Below are 22,820 nucleotides of genomic sequence, written 5' to 3'. Positions count from 1 at the left end.
TCTAAGTTTTTCAGTTACTTGCAAAGGTTCTAAAGGAAGAAAAGTACAAGCAGGGATTTTTGGTTTGTCTTATCTGTGTTTTTGGTTTGTGTTTCTTTATTCATTTTCGTGGAATTGGTTTTAGAGAGACCCAGAACTCACACTTGTCATGTGGAATCCAGATGACAATGATTGAAATGTGTGCATCACTATTCCAAAAATGAGATGCCACATTTCAGAGGGAAATCAGCATTTTGGGTTATTGCTCATTGGTGTATAGTTAAATTGGGAATTTGAAATTGTTCATTTTGGAAGTTTGGAATATTAGGGGAACAATCCTTGAGTTGTTTTTACTAACAAGCCTGCTTTCATTTTGCAGAACGTAAAAGACGTTGCTCAAGACTTTAGACGTTGATTATGAGTTGAATTTCTTTGAACAAATAGTTTTGATGCAATCATAGTGTTAGTCATATAAATTTCAAATGAAGGCAAAACCTCACCTAAAGTTACCCCAAGGGGAATAAGAAGGCTAATGAGCTTGCAAAACGAAGTGTCCCAAACAAGCTAGCTTAAGACTGAGCAAATTGGAAGACGGTGAATAGGTTAAAGTTATGGATTTAAGAGCAGAATAGTAAAACAGAATTACAAAAACTTGATAGAAGCAGCATCAGAAACATACAAAGAATATACATACACATATTCAATGCAGGTTGGCATTTCCATTGTATCCTGGATAATGGACTACTTGACTTGCAGACTACAGTTTGTGCGGTTTGCACTGGGGCCCCTCGGGTGACTGTATTGACTCCCTTCCTGTTTACCCTGTACTGTATACCACAGGTTTTAGATAAAACACTGAGTCATGTCATCTGCAAAAATTCTCTGATGACTCAGCAATACTTGGGTGTATAAGGAGAGAATGGATGGATGAATACAGGACTATGTGGAGGACTATGTCAAATGGTGCAAGCTGAATCATTTGCAGCTCAACTTCAGTAAGACAAAGGATGGACTTTAGGAAGACCACTTCCTGCACTGCTTCCTGTTACTATAGATGGTGAGGACCTACAAGTACCTGGGGGTGTGATGCACCATCAATAACTCACTCTGAGACGTGAAGGCGAGATATCGGCTTTTATTGACTGGAAGAAGGAACAAGCAGTGAGTGACCACTATACTACATCCTGGAGACTGAGAGGCCGGGCTCAGACCTCAATCGCCTTTATACAGGGGTCTGTGGGAGGAGCCACAGGAGCAGTCAGCAGGGGGGCGTGTCCAGACAGGTATATGTAGTTCACCACAGGGTGCACCTGGTTGTCAGACTTGAGTGGAAACACCAACACAGAGACTGTGTACAAGAGTCATCTCTATTTCCTGAGGAGACTGAGGTCATAGAACACAGAACATAGAAAACCTACAGCACAATACAGGCCCTTCAGCCCACAGTGCTGTGCCGAACATGTACTTAATATAGAAATTACCTCAGATTACCTTAGCCCTCTATTTTTCTAAGCTCCATGTACCTATCCAGGAGTTTCTTAAAAGACCCTATCGTATCCACCTCCACCACCATCGCCATCAGCCCATTCCACGTAATCACCACTCTCAACGTAAAAAACTTACCCCTGACATCTCTTTTTTACCTACTTCCATGCAGCTTAAAACTGTGTCCTCTCATGTTAGCCATATCAGCCCTGGGAAAAAGCTTCTAACTATCCACATGATCAATACCTCTCATCATCTTATACATCTCTATCAGGTCTCATCCTCCATCACTGCAAGGAGAAAAGGCCAAGTTCACTCAACCTGTTCTCATAAGGCATGCTCCCCAATACAGACAACATCCTGGTAAATCTCCCGTACACCCTTTCTATAGTTTCCACATCCTTCCTGTAGTGAGGTGACCAGAATTGAGTACAATGCTCCAAGTAGGGTCTGACAAGGGTCCTATTGATGAAGGCCAATGCACCGTATGCTCTCTTAACCACAGAGTCAACTTGCACAGCAGCTTTGAGTGTCCTATGGACTCAGACCCCAAGATCCCTCTGATCCTCCACACTGCCAAGAGTCTTACCATTAATACTATATTCTGACCTATGAAAATGAACCACCTCACACTTATCTGGGTTGAACTCCATCTGCCACTTCTCAGCCCAGTTCTGCATCCTTTCAATGTCTTGCTGTAACCTCTAACAGCCCTCCACACTATCCACAACACCCCCAACCTTTGTGTCATCAGCAAATTTACTAACACATCCCTCCATTTCCTCATCCAGGTCATTTATAAAAATCATGAAGAGAAGGGGTTCCAGAATAGGTCCATTGGAGTGTGCAAGCCTCTCCTTCACACATTCTACCAGTCTGTTGTTGCCAATACAACCTTCTACGTGGTGGTATGCAGGGGGAATGCATCAACATGGGAGATGCACATAAACTGATTAAAAAGGCTGGCTCTGTTTCAAGAGTCAAACTGGATGCACTGGAGTCTGTGGTAAAACAAAGTACACTTCAGAAAGTCCTGGCAATGCTGGACAATGTTTGTCACTCTCTGCGTGCCACCTTGGCTGAACAGGGGAGCAATTTTAGTAATAGACTAAGACAATTGTGTGGTCCAAAGAGCGCTATATGAGATCCTTCTAACCCTCGGCCATTGGGATCTATAATGAGTCAAGCTATAGCTCGGGAAGTGATGACCCCCTCCTGTTAGACTGTTGTTAGCCTCTGTCTACCAGACCTCTGTTTACCACACCCTGCTATCATGGGCACCCTGTGCAATACTATCATCACTCCTTATCTGGACAGTGTGAATGTGCATCCATTACTGTAGGTTGAACTAGGTAATTATTACACTAGCATCTTATCACTGTGAATTTGGAAATCTAGTGAATCTAGTAATCTTTGACTTGGAAATCCTGTACATCTTATTTTTAAGGTGACTTATTTTTTATTCTTTTTACTTCTCTTCTAATATTTGTATACCTGTGCACTTGTAATTCCACAGTGACACTGTAATTTCCTTTGGGATCAATGAAATGTCTATCTATCTACCCATCTAGGAGTACAAAGGAGTGCTTACTAAAGACTGAGTGGTTTTATGTGACATTTGTGGTTCCAGATAGGGGAATGAAACCAAATGACTTATTGGTACGATGAACCAGGGAGCAGTAAGTGTCCTGGAAAGGCTGAAAGAAGGCGTAAACCTTTAAACCCAAGATTTCATTTAACATATGATGAAGGGAGTAATATATTTTGTTGCAATAGAATTAACTGTGATTGGGGAAACTTCCAGTAAGATGGCGATTGTTTAGTCGTTCCGAACTTTTGCTCTGTTATTCTTCTTACCTTTGCACTATATGCCTCCCTTCTTAAACCTTAGTTAGGTATTTTATTAGTTCTCTTTTACCTGCCTGCGAACACATCTATCTTATAATGGCTACCAAAAGTACTAAAACCGGGAAAAAGGAAACTTCTACGGCTTTGCCGGCTGACATTCTCGCTGTTTTGGAACAACATCAACAAGATACTTCAATGGATTTTAGAACTAAATTTAGAACTTCTTTCAACCAGCTGAATCTCAAACTGGATCAGATTAATGCTAGAGTGGATGAACATGCTGAACACTTACCTCGCATTAACTTAAATTCTGAACATTTAAAACACCGTGTTCAATATCTTGAAACTCTCTGCTCCAACCTAGAGGAGAAGAACAGTAAACTTTTTTTCCAAATGGTGGATCTTGAAAACCGGAGCAGACATTGCAATCTACAAATTCTTGGTTTGCCAGAGGCCACCGAAAAGGGCTCTCCCGTTGAATTTTTTTCTGATTTTTTTCTGTGAGATTTTTGGGAAAGAATTTCTTCCGACTCCACCTGAGCTTGAAAGGGCACACAGGATGTATGTTCCTCGTGCAACTCTGGGTTCCCGCCCACGGCCGGTTATTTTATGCTTTCATCAATACCAGGTGAAAAACCATTTGATTATGGAGGCACGCCGCAGAGGTACTTTTGCTTTTCAAAATACGGTCATTCGTTTTGTGGAGGATTATGCCCCCCCCAGGTTCTGAAGATGCGTGCTGAGTTTAAAGGTGTAATGAAAGTGCTTTTTGATCGTGGATTCAGACCCTTTCTCCGAAATCCAGCCGATCTTCAAATTACGCTTACTACTGGAGATTATAAGTGGTTTAAATCAGTGAAGGAGGCTGAGGCGTTTGTTGGAAGTCTTCCAGCCACCTCGTCTTCTTCGGAACCGGCCTGACCTTCTAAAATGGTTGATAAGTACTTCTCGAAGTAAAACTATTTTTTTCCGAATTCAGACTTTTCTTGAATAATTCAGACATTATCTATTGAAACTCTAAGGGCTGTAGTCAATCTCTCCCTGGACTTGGTGCGTTTTTTCTAAATAGATAATTTACGTTTAATGTTTCCCTGCGGGCTTTTAGATTTTACTTGTGTAATCTATTTTATTTTTGTATAACTTTACCTATAGAGAACTACAATTTAACCTGTTTTCAGAGGTTTGGAGTTTTTATTGAAGGCCTCCCTGTTGGTTGATTCATAGTTTAAGTTTTGCCTTTTTTTCTGTAAAAGGTTGATAAGTACTCTCTTTGAATTTATAATTTCCCCCTTTTCTCCCTCCCTTTTTTTTCTCTTTTAATCTTTTATAATTTTTCGCTGGTAGGTTAGTTTTAGTTTTCTTCTGATTTTCTTTGTATTAAGCTTAATACTTCTGTTGAAGTTGTTCCTATCTGTAATTCTGTCTTCTAGTGCATAAATTAGTTATTATTTGCTATATTATTTATACGTTTGTTAACACAGAACTGGAAGTCATATTTGGGTTAATTTTTTTGGTAGAGCTAGCTGCTTTTTTAGGTAGCCATCTAGTTTTGGGTTGTGAGGGTGGGGAGGATTCTCCAGTTCTAACACTACTCACTGTTTCGTTTGTTTTCCTTTGTTATTCAGGACATGTCTCTGTTTTGATTCTACGGATCTGTGTTTACATTTTTGCTCCCAGACTGTTATTGTACTGCTTGGTTTTTTATATGCCTGCTACCTTCTATGCACTAACAAGCGATAATGGTTAATACACTTAAATTTGTGAGCTGGAATGTAAAGGGATTGAATCATCCTGTTAAAAGAAGGAAGGTCTTCTTGCATATTAAACAACTCAAAGCTGACATTGCTCTCCTTCAAGAAACTCATATTCGTAGTTTTGATAATTCTCGGCTTTTGTCAAAGTGGGCTGGTCAGCATTTTCATTAAAACTAAAACTGGGGGGGGGGTCTCCATCCTTATTAACTCAAGTATTCCTTTTGAACTCCATAATAAGATATCTGATACAAATGGCCGTTTTATTATTGTTTCTGGTAAATTATATAATACTAAAGTTGTACTAGCAAACCTGTATGCTCCCAATTTTGATGATGATAATTTTTTTGAACATTTTTTCTCCTCACTACCAGATTTAAACTCATACTCTGTTATACTGGCTGGCAATTTCAATTGTTGGTTAGATCCTAATTTGGATCGATCGTCCTCTGTTACTAGACTACCTACAAAATCTGCCTTAGCTATTCACTCTTTTCTCTCTAATTATGGTATCTCTGATCAATGACGTTTCCTTCATCCTACTGAGAGAGACTATTCTTTTTTTTCACATGTTCACCATACCTTTACTAGAATTGACTACTTTTTACTCAATAATCAACTTATTCCATTTGACTATTCTTGTGACTATCAGAGTATACTGATTTCTGACCATGCCCCAATTACTTTGTCTTTAAATTTTCCTGGTCTCCCTCAGAGGAATAAACACTGGCGTTTTGACTCGACTTTACTATTGGATGATGATTTTCTAAAATTTATGAAGGATCAGATAACCTTTTGTTTTAACACCAATACATCATCTGAAATGTCATCCCAGATTGTCTGGGATGCCATGAAAGCATATTTCAGGGGTCAAATAATCTCCTGTACAGCAAATCTTAATAGAAAGTCCTGTGCAGATCGATTAGACCTCATTAATCAGATAAAAGAGTTGGATCAATTGTATGCTCAAACTAAGAATCCTGAATTATACAAGAAGCATGTGGAACTTCAAACTAAATTTAATCTTCTGTCTACTCAACCTGTCAAATGCCAACTTCTTGAAAGTAAGAGTCGCTTTTATATTCATGGTGACAAATCTGGTAAATTTCTAGCCAATCAGCTGAGGCGTTCCAAAGCCAAACAACATATTACAAAGATCTGGAAAGACATCAGATCACTTAGAAATCAATGACGCATTCAAATATTTTTATTCTCGACTTTATTCCTCTGAATCTCTGAATGAGAATATCTCTGTTGATCATTTTTTAAATAATCTGAATATTCCTTCGCTTTCATCTGATTTTAAAGCCAAAGTTAATGCGCCTATATCATCAAAGAAATATCTTTTGCAATTTCTGCATTGTCTTCAGGGAAATCTCCTGGACCTGATGGGTTTCCCGTAGAATTTTATAACTCATTCTCTTCACTTCTTTCTCCTCAGTTATTCTCAGCATTATCTGACTCGTTTGATTATGGTAACTTGCCAGCCTCTTTTAATGAGGCATCTATTATTCTTTTGTTATAAAAGGGTAAAGACCCAACAGAGTGTTCCTCGTATAGGCTGATTTCTTTTCTTAATGTTGATGTTAAAATCTTGGCCAAAGTTTTGGCTTATAGATTAGAAACTGTTATTCCCTCTATTATTTCTGATGATCAACCTGGTTTTATTAAAAACCGTCTTCCTTTTTTTAACATTTGGCATTTATTTAACATTTTATATTCACCTCCAACTGGGATTCCTGAATGATCATATAGATGATCATATATATGATCATATAGAGTGGAACTACCTTTTTGCAGTTTTAGAAAAACTTGACTTTGGTCAAAGTTTTATCTCTTGGATCAAATTGCTGTATCTATGTCCTACTACCTCTGTTTTGACTAATTTTCAGAAATCCCAGTTATTTAACCTCAAACGTGGCACCCATCAGGGATGCCCTTTAAGTCCCTTTCTCTTTGATTTGGCTATAGAACCTTTGGCGATAGCATTTCGAAATTGTCCTGAATTGACCGGGATTTGGAGAGGGGGTGTTGAACATAAAGTTTCTCTTTACACTGATGACTTATTACTTTTTCTTTCAAATCCGTCTACATCCTTACCTCCAATGTTTTCACTTCTTGAATCAGGAGCAAATTACATCTTGTGTTTCAGCTGGGAGCTCAGAGAATTCGACCATGTAGGTAGGATTTAAGCCTACCTGGTCAATACCTGTGGAGGAGGGGGAACTGCGCAGGCGCGAGTGACGTCAGTGTCGAGCGCGCACTTTAAAAGGCAGGACTTCTTTTCAGAGAGGCAGCGGGAGCAGGCAGAGAGAGCAGAGCACCCCTGCGGCCATTCCCATTAACAATAAGTATACCGTACTGGATACTGTTGATGGGGATGACCTACCAGGAATGAGTTGTAGTAGTCCTGCCTCTGGCACAGAGGTTGAACCCTCAACTAGAAAGGGGAGGAGGGAAGAGAAGAGAGTGATAGTTTTAGGGGATTCTATAGTCAGGGGGGCAGATAGGAGATTTTGTGGGGCAGATTGGGAGTCTCGGATGGTATGTTGCCTCCCTGGTGCCAGGGTCCGGGACATCTCAGATCGGGTGCAGGCTATTCTTGAGAATGAGGGCATGAACCCAGATGTAGTGGTCCATGTAGGGATCAACGATGTAGGTAAGGTGAGTGAGGGGGTCCTGCTTAGAGAGTTCAGGGAGTTAGGAGTGAAGCTGAAAGGCTGGACCTCCAGGGTGACAATCTCAGGATTGCTACCTGTGCCACGTGCGAGTGAGGCGAAGAATAGAATGATTATGCACATTAATACGAGGCTGAGAGCATGGTGCAGGAAGGAAGGGTTCAGGTTTTTGGATAATTGGTCTTTGTTCCAGGGACATTGGGATCTGTTTCGAAGGGACGGTCTACAGCTGAACCGTAGGGGTACTAACATTCTTGCAGGAATGTTTGCCAGTGCTGCTCGGGGGGGTTTAAACTAGATGTACAGGGGGCAGGGATCCAGATCCAGAGGGTTGGTCAGAAGGAGCATGGGGTTAAATGTGTAGAAGGTTTGGGTGATCTTGAGAAGGTCATCAAAATTCAAGGTGCAATTAGCCCGATGGAAGTTCAAGGAGCTGGGTTAGGTACAATAGACAGTGTTTTAAGCAAAGGGAGGAGGAATGGGCTAAGAATTCTATACTTAAATGCGCGGAGTGTCAGAAATAAGACAGATGAGCTTGAAGCTCAGATGAAAATGGGGAACTACAATATTGTTGGGATAACGGAGACATGGCTGCAAGGGGATCAGGCCTGGGAATTGAGTGTACCAGGGTATATGTGCTATCGTAGAGACAGAAATATGGGAAGAGGGGGTGGGGTGGCCCTGTTGGTGAGGAATGAGATTCAGTCCTTAGCAAGAGGTGACTTGGGAACAGGGGAAGTAGAGTCTGTGTGGATTGAGCTGAGGAACAGTAAGGGTAAAAAGACCCTAATGGGTGTTGTGTACAGGCCCCCAAACAGTAGCGTGGATATTTTGTACAAGTTGATTAGGGAGTTAACATTGGCATGTGCTAAGGGTAATGCAGTCGTTATGGGAGATTTCAACATGCAGGTGAACTGGGAGAATCAGGTAGGTGCTGGACCCCAGGATAGGGAGTTTGTGGAGTGTCTAAGGGATGTATTTTTGGAACAGCTTGTGCTTGAGCCAACCAGGAACGAGGCAATTTTGGACTTGGTGATGTGTAATGAACAGGAATTGATAAGTGATCTTGAAGTAAAGGAGCCATTAGGAAGTAGTGATCATAACATGATAAGTTTTTATCTACAATTTGAGAGGGATAAGGGCAAATCAGAGGTGTCAGTGTTGCAATTAAACAAAGGAGACTACGGAGCCATGAGGGAAGAGCTGGCCAAAGTTAAATGGGCAGATGCCCTGGCAGGAAAAACAGTGGATCAGCAGTGGCAGATATTCTTGGGGATAATACAAAAGATGCAAAAGCAGTTCATTCCATTGAGAAGGAAGGATTCAAAGAGGGGGAAGGGGCCACAGTGGTTGACAAAGGAAGTCAGAGTTTGTATAGCATTAAAGAAAAAGAAGTATGACAGGGCTAAGATGAGAGGGAATTCAGATGATTGGGAAAGTTTTAAGGAACAGCAGATCTTAACTAAAAAAAGCAATACGAAGAGAAAAAATCAGGTATGAGCTCAGTCTAGCCAGGAATATAAAAGGGGATAGCAAAAGCTTTTTTAGCTATGTGAAGAGAAAGAAGATAGTTAAGAACAATGTTGGCCCCTTGAAGAATGAATTGGGAGAAATTGTTATGGGAAACTGGGAAATGGCAACAGAATTTAATGCGTACTTTAGATCTGTCTTCACCAGGGAGGACACAAGCAATCTCCCAGATGTATGGATGGGCCAGGGTCATAAGATATCAGAGGAATTGAGACAGATTGACATTAGGAAAGAAACTGTGATGAGTGGACTGGTAGGACTGAAGGCTAATAAATCCCCGGGTCCAGATGGTCTGCATCCGAGGGTTCTAAAAGAGGTGGCTCAGGAAATTGCGGATGCATTGGTAATCATTTTCCAATGTTCCTTAGATTCAGGATCAGTTCCTGAAGATTGGAGAGTGGCTAATGTTATCCCACTTTTCAAGAAGGGAGGGAAGGAGAAAACGGAGAACTATCGCCCTGTTAGCCTAACGTCAGTTGTGGGGAAGATGCTTGAGTACATTATTAAGGACGAAATAGTGGCACATCTTGATGGCAGTAATAGGATTAGGCCAAGCCAGCATGGATTTACCAAGGGCAAATCATGCTTGACTAATCTGTTTGAGTTTTTTGAGGGTGTAACAAGGATGTTAGACGAGGGCAAGCCAGTGGATGTTGTGTACCTAGATTTTCAGAAGGCATTCGATAAGGTGCCACATAGGAGATTGGTGAGTAAAATCAGAGCTCATGGCATTGGGGGCAGGGTTTCAACATGGATAGAAAACTGGTTGGCAGATAGAAAGCAAAGGGTAGCAGTGAATGGGTGTTTCTCGGACTGGCTGGAGGTGACTAGTGGGGTACCACAGGGCTCTGTATTGGGACCACAGCTCTTTATGATTTATGTCAACGATTTAGATGAGGGCATTGAAAACTATATCAGCAAGTTTGCTGACGATACTAAACTGGGTGGCAGTGTAACATGCGAAGAGGACGTTAGGAGAATACAGGGAGACTTGGATAGGCTGGGTGAGTGGGCAGATACTTGGCAGATGTCATTCAATGTGAATAAATGTGAAGTTATCCACTTTGGAAGCAGGAACAAGAGGGCAGAGTACTGTCTGAATGGTGTAGAGTTAGGTAAGGGAGAAATGCAAAGAGACCTAGGAGTCCTAGCTCATCAGTCAATGAAGGTGAATGAGCAAGTGCAACAGGCAGTGAAGAGGGCAAATGGAATGTTGGCCTTTATTACAAGGGGAATTGAGTACAAGAGCAAGGATGTCCTTTTGCATTTGTACAGGGCCCTGGTGAGACCACACCTGGAATATTGTGTACAGTTTTGGTCTCCAGGTTTAAGGAAGGACATTCTGGCAATTGAAGAAGTGCAGCGTAGATTCACTAGGTTGATTCCTGGGATGGCAGGGCTGTCTTACGCAGAGAGATTGGAGAGATTGGGCTTGTACACTCTGGATTGAGGAGATTGAGAGGGGATCTGATTGAAACGTTTAAGATAATTAAAGGATTTGATAGGATTGAGGCAGGAAATATGTTCCAGATGTTGGGAGAGTCCAGTACCAGAGGGCATGGATTGAGAATAAGAGGTCAGTTATTTAAAACAGAGTTGAGGAAGAGCTTCTTCTCCCAGAGAGTTGTGGAGGTGTGGAATGCACTGCCTCGGAAGACGGTGGAGGCCAATTCTTTGGATGCTCTCAAGAAGGAGCTAGATAGATATCTGATGGATAGGGGAATCAAGGGATATGGGGACAAGGCAGGGACTGGGTATTGATAGTGAATGATCAGCCATGATCTCTAGAATGGCGGTGCAGACTCAAGGGGCCGAATGGTCTACTTCTGCACCTACTGTCTATTGTCTATTGTCTATTGATCAGTTTAGCCAGATCTCTGGCTATAAACTTAATTTACATAAGAGTGAACTTTTCCCAATTAATAAGGAAGCACAAGAATTAACATTCCGTGATCTCCCTTTTAAAGTAGTTCATAATCAATTTACTTATCTTGGGATTACAGTCACAAGGAGGTTTAAAGATCTCTTTCATGAAAATTTTGCCAATCTTTCATATACTATAAAACAGAGTCTGTTACAATGGTCACCTCTATCTATGTCTTTGGTAGGTCGTATTAATGTTGTTAAAATGTATATTCTCCCTAAACTTTTATATTTATTTCAATCAATCCCAATTTTTATTCCTAAATCTTTTTTTGATTCCTTAGACTCTATTATTTTGTCATATCTGTAGAAGAATAAGTGCTCTAGAATTAATAAAATTTATCTCCAAAAATCTAAAAAAGAGGGTGGCATGGCTTTACCTAACTTTCGTTTATATTATTGGGCAGCCAATATACGTTGTGCTACCTTTTGGTCTTTTTTCCATGGCCAACCTGAGTGCCCTAATTGGGTGGCAATGGAGTTGAGTTCCACTAAAGATTTATCTATTTCTGCACTTCTTGGCTCTGTACTCCCTAGTAGTTTGTCCAGATTAATTGTTAATCCTCTTGTTAGACACACTTTGCATATATGGGCTCAGTTTAGGAAATTTTATGGTTTCCATGGTTTTTCCTTTTCTAGTCCTATCTTACATAATCACATTTTTTTACCTACTACGTATGATTCAGCATTCCATGATTTGTATAGGAAGGGTATTAGACATTTTGAAGATCCTTTTATTGATAATGGCTTCACATCTTTTCAACAGCTCTCTGCTAAGTTCAATCTGCCCAAATCTCATTTTTTTAGATATCTCCAAATTAGACACTTTATTAATCCTTTAATTCCTAATTTATTTACTCATCTTCTTGGGGGCAACTAAGCAGGAGTGAGCTTAAATCAGTCAAAAATAGAAGGAAAAAAGGACTATTGGAATCCATGGGAGAAAGTTATGTCTCTGGGGTAACAATGATCAATACTGTACCTTAAACATAGCAAAATTTGAAAACCAGACATATTCCCTCCAGCAGAAAATACAAGATATTACTGGACAAAGTTTTCGATCAGATACAGACTAATCAGATTGGTCAAGATGCATCCCAGGTGACTCTGAATGCAATTGAATTTCTGATGCCCTTTCAGGATACAACAAACCTGATTATTGACCCCATAGACCTACTTCTAGGGAAACACAGAAGACTGAGATTTATGCTACATGGGCTAATTAGTCACTACCCATGATTGGCACAAATTTATTGCAACTTAATATGCATCAAGTCACAAATTGGGTATTAGATGAGCAGCCAAAACAATAGGTTGGGGAAAAGTTACCCTTGTGTCTCCTTAGAAGTCTTACATAAGCCAAATGAGTCCTGAGTACATGTGACAATAGTAAAGGAAGGTTTTAGTTGGTTGGAAATAACTTAACCTATCTTCTGAATGTGGGTAAATATCATGAGAAGACTTTAATATCCTTAAATAACCCACCAAAACATGCTATTGTCATGAATGGTCCTGGGAAAAGGATAGGATCAAGGGAAGGACAACTAGTCTTGCCCAGAAAAAATGATAAGCTAGAAACTTAAAAAATGTGGTTTCAGTATTTATGAAAATTGTTTGTTATCTATTTTGCCTGTGAATAATCGGGCTTTCTTGCAATATGCATTGGTGGTACAGACTTATTATACGGCAACAGCAGCCACAAGTTCTACAAAGGGACGGAAACAGTTGTAGAGGAGGCAGGGAGATATCCATCAATTGACTAAACACAATAAAGTAATTAAATCACAAACTGGTAAGGCAAATGAAGTACTGAGTGACTCAGATTTTTTGAGTAAGTTTTGGAATTGGGTATCAAATGCTCAAGTACATCTGTGGCTTAATGTAAATCAAGTTAGAGGGTGGCAGGCTGAAATTATGCAAAACTTAGAGGATGATGCTCCTATAAAGCAAAAGAGATGAATGCTGTTATAAAAATTGTATGAATTTAGTTATCAAATATTAATTTTACTTTTATAGTGTGTAAGTGTTGCACACCTACTGGCCATCCATGGTAGTTTTCTGGGCAGTCAACAGAAAGTGAAGAACATAATGATCCTATGATAAATATCTTTGGATCAAGAAGAGATATTAGTCAGAACAGACTACAAGAGGTGGCCATTTTGTGAGATTTTCCTTGTAGCCACCATTTTGTGAACTGTTTGATGAACTGAGACTTACTTGAGGATAACTAATAACAGAGCAATTGAATCTGGATACAAAGAGTTTCTGTGAATGATCTACTAAAGCTAAGATCATTCTGAGATGAAAAGCTTCTTATTGTATAAAATGGCAGGTTTGCAGAAGTAATTGCATCATCTGGGTCAGAGTCTGGGTGTCCTAGTATGATTGCTTTGAGGCAGTTAGAATTCAATAGAACAAAAGTCACCTTACGTACAGAGTTGAAGGTGAAGGCCATAAAAGAATACTGTTTTTAACTCTGGGCTACCTCCAAAGGGAATGTAGTCAGTCAGGTGACCTTGAGCCAACAAAATTGAAACATCTTAGAATGACCTTGGTGAGGAAAAATATAAAAATCAACTCTCCAGAGACCAACAATCGTGAATGTGGAGGATCTTTCAACAGTTCCACGACCATCTGAACGCTAAAATCCAAACATTCAATTTACAATGGAGATGGAGAAGAATGATTGCCTCCTGTTCCTGGACATTCTAATACGATGTAAACTGGTCAGTAGCCTCAGGCATGGCATCTATCAGAAACCCACTCACACAGACCCATACCTCAATAATAACAGCCACCATCATGCCTTCCATCATAGAGTGTTTCTTTCTACTTTGATTAACAGTGTGAAAACTATTTAGGACCCAGAGAATCTCCCTGAGGAAATAAGATGATTATGCATGACATTCCTACAGAATGGCTGCAAAGTGAAGGAAATCCATCGGGCCCTTAAAAGGGCTGACAGAAAAACTGGGAAACCTAACAACAAGGAGGAACCCGTCACTACCACCTGTCTTCATTGTATTTCCACACTTTCTGGAAGGATCACCAGGATCTGGAAGAAATACTGGATTAATACCATCCACAAACCTATAAAAGGAAGCTCAAATCACAGCTTATGTGTGTAAGAGATGAACTGTGACTCAGATGGGCTGGCATTTACAGGATTCCCTCTGAATGGAAAGCAGCGTCTATCAGCCAGATGGGACACTCAGTGGAAACCCGCATCAAAGAGCATAGATGATGTATCCATTTGGGCTACCCGGAGAAATCGGTTGTACCAGAACACTGCACTCACACTGTCATTGGATTGACTTTGATAGCACAAAACTATTTTGTCATGTCAATGGCTTTTGAGACCACTTGGTAAAGGAAGCCATTGAAATAAACTAGAAGAAAAGAATTTTAACAAAGATGAAGGTCTCATTCTAAGTAAGAACTAAGATTGTAAACAGGGTGGGAAAGTGGAAAACTGATTGGATGAGGACTAACCAATTAGGAGGGATGGACAATGGGGGTATATATATATATATATATATATTACCAGACTAGACATGCCCAGGCATCATCCCTGAAGAAGATGGTAGAGTTTGTCATCGAAACATCAGTTATAATCGATACCTGTGCCCTGCTGGAAGCCTGTTAAGAGTTTATTAGTCGTAATATTGTTTGTAGAACTCTGATTATAAAAGTGAATCGGGTATACATTTATAGTAAGGTATGGAGTCTTTTATGAGTTTGTATTTTAAAGCAAGATTTTGGTGAATGATGCTTGCTACTTGATTGTACCTGTGTAAGTAATCAGATTGAGTTAAACTGCTGCAGGATTCTGTAATGTGTTGGATTGTTTCTGGTTTCTCTTGGCATTTTCTGCATCTATTGTCTTGGATTTATTGGTCTTTTATTATGTACTTCAGATAATTTTTTTGTGCTAACTACTTGGCCCCATATTACCACAAGGAACCCCCCCCCCCTGTTTCTGGGAAAGGGTCTCCAACTCTGAGCCAGGTGTTCACCACTTCCTCGCTGACATCTAGTCTGCTCAGAGCGCATCTGCCTTCTTTTGCACATTGGTTGTTTGTCAGTCCTTGTGGATAGTTTTTCATTGATTATATTGTATTTCTTTGTTCTACTATGAATGCTTGCAAGAAAAATAAATCTCAGGGTAGATATGGTAGTATTCATACTTTTTTAAAAAAAATTTTAGGTCACAAGAACCTCCTTGTCTCTTTGATATTTCAGAATGGGGTTCCATCCTAGCCGATTCTGTGTTTCAGTCTTCCTTCTGTCATGATGGTCTGTCAACAGCGCTGTTACGGAGGTGAGACGTCAGAGAACATGTGCAAGATACGGGAGAGGAAGGAACAGAGGTTTGGAGGAGAGACTGGCGAAGTGGGAAGGGCTGTTGGCGGGATAGCTGAGGAGGGTGGGACGGTCTGTAGGGGAGGAAAGCTGAAAGCTGGAGGTGGAGCAGCTGTGTGAAGGGGAAGTTCATAGTATTCATACTTGAGCTAATTACTTTGTACTAGTTACTAGTTATCTTTAGTTTGCTTATATTGTCTGTATGATTTGTGTTATTTTTCTCTGCGTAGTGGCTTTTGGTCTATTTTTTAATGGGATTTTCGGGTTTCTTACTTCATGGCTTCCAGTAAGCAGATGAATCTCAAGGTGTATAATTTATTCAGTCTGATAATCAATGTGCTTTAAACCTTTGAATTTGCTGGCATCTGGACTGAGCTGGTAGTGGAGGCAGGAAGAGTAATAACATTTGAGGCTTTTGGACTGATATTTGAATGAGCAAAGGGAATTAATGGAATTAGGATAGGTGAGATTAGGATAGAATAGGACAGGCACTTGAATGAGCAAATGGAAGTAGGATAAGTGGGATGGGCATGATGGTTGATATACTGTAGATGCAGTGGGTCAAAGGGCATGTTAGGAATATGCTGTACACCTGTATGATACACTAACATACACAGAAACAGATATATACAACATGAACACATACATAGCTTCACAGAGCTACTTTAATTTAACTCTTCAACTAGTCTTCTTTATAACTATTATTTCTGTGCCATACACAAAGTGTTGGGGCTAGGGCATATATTGCTGCTTCATCTCAGGCATCAATTGTTGGTCTTAAGCTCTTCCTGAACAGGCATGGGACATAGCCAACATGCAAAGTGAGTTCCCTGTACTCAGTATTGATGTATTATTGACGTGGCTTCAGCCCAAGATCACAAAATCACCTTTGATACACTTCCATCACATTTGTCTTCCGCACACCATTTATTGATGTACGTTCTGAGTATGATTGAGAGTTGGTGCCAAAGCAGGAGAAATTCATTGCTGTGTGTTCATGGTTCATACTTCATATAATAACAGTATAATTTTTTGTTTGCCTTGAAGACTAAGTTGTCAAACGCAGTAAAGGATCAGGATCATTAAGGGATTGATATCTACAAGTGTGGGTGAAATGGAGAGTGAGAAGCTGCCAGAAAACTTAGAAATAAGGGGAGGATGGAAGCCATCCTTTATTTAATGGTACAGACTCATTTATTTGTGTTTATTTTGCGCTGGTGGCCAACAAAGGTGAGCAGCTAGTGATTCATCTATCAATGAGGCAGTTCAGGAAATAATGCGTCACCACGGTAATCCTGGTGTCACCCGATCAGAGAAGTTGCCTCTCCGACTGCATGCCTGTGACTAGTGGAGTGCTGCAGAGATCACTGCTGGGTCCATTGTTGTCTGTCATCTGTATCAATGATCTGGATGATAATGTGACAAACTGGATAAGCAAATTTGTGTGTAATGCCCAGGTTAAGACTCCTATGGCTATGCTGTAAGGTATTTTATTTTGGCAGTTTTCTGTAAAAGCAGTGTGTCCTGCTGCTAAGAGTGTTTTGGATTTAGCTAAAGATATGGAGCCATATTGTCCAACTTAGGAACGTTGGACTAATCAACTAATCAGGAGTGGGATGGCATGGAGCCTTCTTGAGAGCTGGACAGGAAGAGTTTTCTGAAGGAGAGCTTCCTGTTTGGGGTCTGGCAGAGGTGCGGAGGGAAGACGCATGGAGGATCACATCAGAAGGGGAGACCCTACTGCAAGGAGTGCTTCACGAGATGGAGGATTCCAAGGAGGGAAATTCTACCTGTGGTTGCTGGGGAGATTTTGGTGGCATGAGTAAAGCTACTCCCAACTCCTACAGAAGTGAGCTCCAATGTATATTTGCACTTTTAGACTAGTTTAACTGAAAAGGGCCCTTTTCTCTTTCTCTTTGAAAACTGGTAAATATACTTTCTTTATAATTTTATGCAGGTTTACAGTTGTAACTTTGAGCTACTGATAACTTTGTGTGGGCAACATTTACACAGCATTCACTCAGATCAAGGTTCCTTTAATCGGAACATCCCGACGTTCCTGTTAAGTTGAACCCCAAATCATACCGACCCTAGGTGTCTATTGCTTATAAAGGCACCCTTCTGACTGCTGAGTCACTTGGCTGTTAGCAGAGTCAGCCAGCGAGCCAAGTTGTTGTATGAACCCTGGTGCGATGGTTGCATTTGGATGACACAAAGATTGAAAGTGTAATGGACAGTGAGGAAAACTATCAAAGCTTGCAGCAGGATCTGGACCAGCAGGAAAAAAGGGCTGAAAAATGGCAGATTGAATTTAAAGAAGACAAGCATAAGATATTGTACTTTGGGAGGAGGAATCACAGTAGGACATACTTAGTGAGTGGTAAGACACTGAGGAGAATATAGAACACTTCTTTGAAAGTGGCAACACTTAGGGTTGTTAAGAAAGTCTCTGGTAAATTGGCCTTCATAAATCATTGTATTGAATAAGGAATTGGGATGTTACGTTGAAATTATATGAGATGTTGGTGAGGCCTAATTGGGAGTATTGTGTCCAGTTTTGATCACCTACCTACAGAAAAGATATAAGTAAGACTGAAGGAATGCAAAAAAAAGTTAACAAGGATGTTGTTGGGACTAGAGGTCCTGGATTATAGGAAAAGGTTGAATTGATTAGGACTTCATTCTCTAGAATGTAGAAGATTGAGGGAGGTTTGATAGAGCTATACAAAATTATGAGGGGTATAAATAAGGTAAATGCAAGCAACTGGGGTTGGATGAGACTACAACTAGAGATCACAGATTAAGAGTGAAAGGTGAAATTTTTAAGGGAAACTTAAGGGAGAATGTCTTCACTCAGAGGGTGATAAGAGTGTAGAACAAGCTGCCAGTGCAAGTGATGGATGTGGGTTCAATTTCCACATTTGCAAGAAATTCATATGAATGCACAGATGGGAGGGATATGGAGGGCTCTGTTCTGGGAGCAGGTCGATGGGACTTGGCTGATTAATGGTTTGAATTGAACTGAATTGACTTTACTCCTTACATCCATCACATGGACTGCAGAACCTTTTTCTGTGCTGTGACTCTACCATAGAAAGTCACATCATTTTTTTAAACCTGTAAAGACAGAGGGGTCACAACAGCATAAATGGAGATGGGCTGTGCCCCCATCTGAGGGAATCTGGAGCTAGAGAGCATTTTCAGAAAATGGGGTTGCCCATATAAAGTGGAGGTGAAGAAATGCATCATAATTCCAGAATCTTTGGCTGTCTCTACTTCTGAGAGCAGAGGATGACTGAACGTACCAGAAGATAACTAAATCTTTTGGCTTTTAGAAGAGAGAAGGGTGGGGAGAACAAGTATTGTGGGGGGGAGAGCAGAAAAATTCTGAGGCCAAGATCAGAACAGCCATGGTCATTAAACAGTGAAGCATGTTTAAAGTTTATGTTCTTGTAAGAATATTGGTGTGATGAGATCTGAAGGATTAGTCTAAAGTGGACTGTTCCTCTAACAAGACTGAGAGGGAGCGAATTCTTTGAATTATTTTATTAGAATTCCTGATCGGAGAAAGGCTACACAGCTCGTCCTTGTAAATATGATCAAGTGTTATCATAACCCCAAACCTGCACCTGTGAGTACTGTTATGACAGCGGAGGAGATTGTGGTGTCTGGTACTGGGATACCTGGAAAACAACTGAAGAGTTTAATTAACAAGTATAAAGATTTATTCCCTGACATTCCAAAACCGTGCACGGCTGCGGGGCAAGACATAATTGTAGATGAAGTTGATCCCATTAAGCAGAACCCTTACAGAATGAACCAAGACAAAAATAAAATGGTTGAAAAAGAAATTGAATACATGCTAACAGCCAGCATAATTAGGCCATCTTCTTCTGACTGGGCGTCATCTTGCGAGATTGTCCCTAAGTCAGATGGGAGTATGAGATTCTGTACTGATTACAGGTCAGTTAATGCAATAACCAAGACAGATGCTTATCCCATCCCAAGAGTGAATGACTGTATTGACAGAGTGGGGAAGGCTAAATACCTTACAAAGATTGACCTGTTGAAAGGTTACTGGTGTGTTCCTTTAACAGAAAGGCCTAAAGAAATATCTGCATTTGTGACACATTCTGGATTGTATGAGTACAATGTTTTACCCTTTGGAATGAAAATGCTCCAGGGACATTCCAAAGGATGATGAATTCTGTGATTCAAGGTTTAGAAAATACAGGGGCTTATATTAATGATTTGGTTTTATGGAATGACACCTGGGAGGAGGATATCTCAGCAGTAGAGAAACTGTTTGAAAGGCTGTCCAAGGCAAATCTCACTGTAAACCTTGCTAAAAGTGAATTTGGCCACGGCACTGTCACGTATCTTGGCTATGTAGTAGGCCAGGGCCAACTGGCACCTGTGCAGGCCAAGGTTCAGGCTATTGCTGAGGTTCCTGTTCCAATGGGCAAGAAAGCGTTACAGAGGTTTTTGGGAATGGTTGGGTATTACTGTAAGTTTTGTAAGAACTCATTGCTCTCCCCCTAATGAAACTCCTAGGGAAGAGTGGAAGATTTGTGTGGAATGACCTTCGCCAAGAGGCACTTGACCGCCTGAAAACCATCCTGTGTTATCACCCTGTGCTCAAAGCACCATTTTCAATCGCGGTAGACACTAGTGATAAGGCTGCTGGGGCAGTATTGTTGCAAAAGGATGATGATGAACTTGAACATCCAGTAGATTGTTTCTCAAAGAAATTTAATGTGCATCAGAAAAATCACTCCACTGTTGAAAAGGAGCTGCTAGCACTCATTTTAGCATTGCAACATTTCGATGTCTACATACGTCCTGCACAGAAACCACTTGTGGTTTACACGGACCATAATCCATGAGTGTTTCTGAGTAAAGGATAAGAATAGAAGGTTACTTAACTGGAGTCTGATCTTGAAAGAGTATGACATTGAAATAAACCACGAGAAAGGTACTGACAATATTATAGCAGACTGTTTGTCTAGATGTTAAGTTTAAGCTTGTAATGCTTTACTATGTTGCCTGATAATTACACATGTATTGCTTTAAGCTGTATAATTAGTAGTTAAGACAAAAATGTTGCTGTTTCATCAGAATTTCTCTTAAAACAAGAGAGGTGTGACGAGATCTGAAGGATTATTCTAAAGTGGACTGTTCCTTTAACAAGAGAGAGAGGGAGCGAACAGCTTGTGTGCTAGTTCAGCAGCAGACTGAAAGAGAAAGTCTGTGAGTTGCTTTGGAAACTGAAAGGCGGAGCTATATGATGGACAGTTCATGTCCCGCACTTGTGAGATAGATACAAGGTCTGTTGATTATTTAATCAGACACACAAGAGACACACAACGCCAGAGGCAAGGAGGACACTGGTGAGCTTTGTGTGCCCACGACAAGGGTGGGGCTTTTGCTCACAGTGTGGACAAAGGAGTGACTAGTGGGGAGCTATCAGTGTGTTTAACCCTGGCCTGGTTTGATAGCTCACTGTGGAATACCGGCATTCCTCTTTCTGTGGTCACAAGTGATGTCTTTAAATAAGTTTCTGGAGCAGGAGGACAATGTGGAGGATCAGCATTGGGAAGACAAATCAACTCTCTATCTCCCTCTCTCTCTCTCTCTTCAACTCTACTCAAATCAAATTCCAGAACTGAACTGATTACTTACTATACCACCGTAAGACTGTATCACCTAACCACCTGAGCTGGGAAGCTTGAGAACCTTATTTACTCACGTATATATACACACATATACATATACTTTGCTCACCTGGTTACCTTATCTTGTTTTATATCACTTTATTCACAAAGTTACTAATAAAATAGAATTTATAACGGAAGACTCAGACTCCAGGTGTGTCCATTTCTGCTGGTTCTTTTTAACCCGTTACAGGATACGTAACAATTGGTTTCAGTGTTACCCCGATTTATCTTTCTCAGATCTCTGACGTGAAGTCAGAGTGATATTAATTGGACACAGGTCAGTTAAGTAAGAATGCTGAGGTTAAGGAGCAGCCTTACATCGGTGGTGGGGAAAATGCTAGAGTCGGTTATCAAAAATGTGATAACAGCACATTTGGAAAGTGGTGAAATCATCGGACAAAGTCAGCATGGATTTGTGAAAGGAAAATCATGTCTGACGAATCTTATAGAATTTTTTGAGGATGTAACTAGTACAGTGGATAGGGGAGAGCCAGTGGATGTGGTATATTTAGATTTTCAAAATGCTTTTGACAAGGTCCCACACAGGAGATTAGTGTGCAAGCTTAAAGCACACGGTATTGGGGGTATGGTATTGATGTGGATAGAGAATTAGTTGGCAGACAGGAAGCAAAGAATGGGAATAAACGGGACCTTTTCAGAATGGGAGGCAGTGACTAGTGGGGTACCGCAAGGCTCAGTGCTGGGACCCCAGTTGTTCACAATATATATTAATGATTTAGACGAGGGAATTAAATGCAGCATCTCCAAGTTTGCGGATGACACGAAGCTGGGCGGCAGTGTTAGCTGTGAGGAGGATGCTAAGAGGATGCAGGGTGACTTGGATAGGTTAGGTGAGTGGGCAAATTCATGGCAGATGCAATTTAATGTGAATAAATGTGAGGTTATCCACTTTGGTTGCAAGAACAGGAAAACAGACTATTATCTGAATGGTGGCCAATTAGGAAAAGGGGAGGTGCAACGAGACCTGGGTGTCATTGTACACCAGTCATTGAAAGTGGGCATGCAGGTACAGCAGGCGGTGAAAAAGGCAAATGGTATGTTGGCATTCATAGCAAAAGGAATTGAGTACAGGAGCAGGGAGGTTCTACTGCAGTTGTACAAGGCCTTGGTGAGACCACACCTGGAGTACTGTGTGCAGTTTTGGTCCCCTAATCTGAGGAAAGACATTCTTGCCATAGAGGGAGTACAAAGAAGGTTCACCAGATTGATTCCTGGGATGGCAGGACTTTAATATGAAGAAAGACTGGATCGACTAGGCTTATACTTGCTGGAATTTAGAGGATTGTGGAGGGATCTTATTGAAATTAATAAAATTCTAAAGGGATTGGACAGGCTAGATACAGGAAGATTGTTCCCAATGTTGGGGAAGTCCAGAACGAGGGGTCACAGTTTAAGGATAAAGGGGAAGCCTTTTCGGACCGAGATGAGGAAAAACTTCTTCACACAGAGAGTGGTGAATCTGTGGAATTCTCTGCTACAAGAAACAGTTGAGGCCAGTTCATTGGCTATATTTAAGAGGGAGTTAG

The 22,820-nt window shown here is 40.7% G+C and overlaps 1 long non-coding RNA gene across 1 annotated transcript in view; it reads left to right on the top strand.

Annotated features, from left to right (window-relative positions):
- LOC132395580 (uncharacterized) overlaps window positions 1-22,820 on the top strand; it is a 93,092-nt gene that overhangs the window by 53,299 nt on the left and 16,973 nt on the right. The window contains exon 2 of the long non-coding RNA XR_009512676.1: window positions 15,437-15,515. This is a non-coding gene — a long non-coding RNA (uncharacterized LOC132395580). The remainder of the gene's footprint in view (window positions 1-15,436; window positions 15,516-22,820) is intronic.

Source organism: Hypanus sabinus, chromosome 6 (assembly GCF_030144855.1).
Source record: "Hypanus sabinus isolate sHypSab1 chromosome 6, sHypSab1.hap1, whole genome shotgun sequence".
Lineage (NCBI taxonomy): Eukaryota > Metazoa > Chordata > Chondrichthyes > Myliobatiformes > Dasyatidae > Hypanus > Hypanus sabinus.
The sequence above is the reverse complement of the archived record's forward strand: the minus strand, read 5'-3'. Positions and strand labels throughout refer to the sequence as shown.